Raw genomic sequence first — 2,062 nt, 5'->3', positions numbered from 1 at the left:
AATAATACATCACGATCGAGTACAGTTTACCCAGGAATGCGAGCTTAGTTTAGCATCCCAAAGTCAATGTGTCTTTTTAATTAACTTATTTTGAGTCACCTCAATAGATGGCAGGAAAAGTATTTGACCAAATCCAACATCTATTCCTGATAAAAATTCTTGACAAACAAGGAGTAGAAGCAAGCTTCCTTTAAAGGACATCTATGAAAAAAATATCACAGCTAAGGGTGAAAGACTGAATGCTTCCCCAGCAAGATCAAAAACAAGACAAGGATATCTGCTCTCACCCCTCCTACTCAATACCCTACTGGAGATCCTACAGCTGGTGCAAGAAAAAGGTTTGTTTATGTATATACTGCACGATTCTATTTATATGAAGTTCTAAATCAGTGATTCCCCCAAGATTCTCCCTAAGACCATATGAGGGATGAGGGAGGGACTACAAAGGGCCCTAAGGAAAATGTGGTAGGTGATGGACATGACAAGTTCCTTCCCTTGAGTGTGAGGACAGCCTCACAGATGTCTGCGTATGTTAAACTTATAAAATTGTATGCTTCAAATATAAGCAGTCGGCTGTCCATCAGTTATACCTCAAACAAGCTGTTAAAAAAAACAACAAAGGGATGGACAAAGGAGTAAAAAGAGAAAGCGTTAGAAGCTCAAGCATTAGTGTATGGGGTGAGCTACGGGGGTGGTCTGGATTAGGAAACGCAGAAATGAACTTATTTATCCACGAGCCAGATTGTCTCCAGTGTCTAAGTAATTCTCTAATAGGAAGTTAGGTGTGTGGGGTTGACAATTACCTTTTTCTAGTCATCAGGGTGCCATTTAGCGGCTCTCTAGAAAACCAGCTATAATTGCAGGAATGCAGTCATTGCTCAGAGCGAGCTGGGGACTCCCTGGGGACTGGGCACGGCTCTCAGGACTCCGAGCATGTGACGCTGAGCACAGGTCCCTGCAGCAGGCGGGGACAGGGACAGGGACAGGGGGCCTTGGTGTCCTGCGCCGCGGGGAACCTGGCCTGCCCCCCAGCCCCCCGGCTTCTCAGGGCCCCCCGTGTCCCGCCCGCCTTCCGGCCCGGTAGGCAGAACCAGCCAGAGGGGGTGGCAGCGGCCCGGGCACCTGTCCCAGCAGCCGCGCCGGAGCTCAGAGCAGCTCCCGCAGACTCAGGCCCAGACGGCGGCCAGGCCGCGGCTCCCTGAGCAGACACCTCCTCCCCGCCGCTGGGCACCCGAGGACCCCCTCCTGGCCGGAGCTTCCTCAAGGTTAAAATACGGAAGTGGGTGCCGAGCTGGTGTCCCCATCCCAGTAAGTCTTACCCGTTAACCGACTCTGTGGCCCTGGGCATGCGTGCCAGCCGCCACCTGCTGGCTCCGCCTCGGGTCCCCCCGGCTAAGAGCCTCCGGCCGAGGCCTGGCTGGTCAGGCTCCTGGTCTCCTGGCCCTGAGCTCCAGCCCCAGGCTGGCTGGAGAGTTTACTAAAAATAAAATATAGAATTAAACTCCTTCTGTGGGTCGACAGGTGCCATGCACACCACGTCCCTGGGGGTAGGCGGTGTTATCGTCTTCATTCCAAGATGAAAAAACTGGGGTGCCTGGGTGGCTCGGTGGTTGAGCCTCTGCCTTCAGCTCGGGTCATGACCCCGGGGTCTTGGGATCGAGTCCCGCATGAGGTCCCTGCATGGAGCCTGTTTCTCCCTCTGCCTGGGTCTCGGCCTCTCTCTGTGTCTCTCATGAATAAATAAATAAAATCTTAAAAAAAAAAAAAAAAAAAAAAGATGGGAAAACGGAGGCACAGAGCGGCTAAGGGACTTGTCCAGCTTTTTGGTGGGTGGCCAACGACGAGGCCCGGGTGTAAAGCCTGGGCTCCCACACACGAGCCCACGCTCTGCAGGTCACGGCACAGGACAGCGGGCGGAGGCTGGGCCTGGGCCTGCTGGGAGCCAGCCCACTTCCCACATAAAGGACGGGCTGTTGCGTGGCCACAGATGACTCCCAGTGTTTGCCTGCTGGTGACACGCAGTACCAGGCGACAGAAAGAGAATGGCTCGTTGTAGAGCCAC

Source organism: Canis lupus, chromosome 2 (assembly GCF_048164855.1).
Source record: "Canis lupus baileyi chromosome 2, mCanLup2.hap1, whole genome shotgun sequence".
Taxonomy (NCBI): Eukaryota; Metazoa; Chordata; class Mammalia; order Carnivora; family Canidae; genus Canis; species Canis lupus.
Note: the sequence above shows the minus strand (reverse complement) of the source record.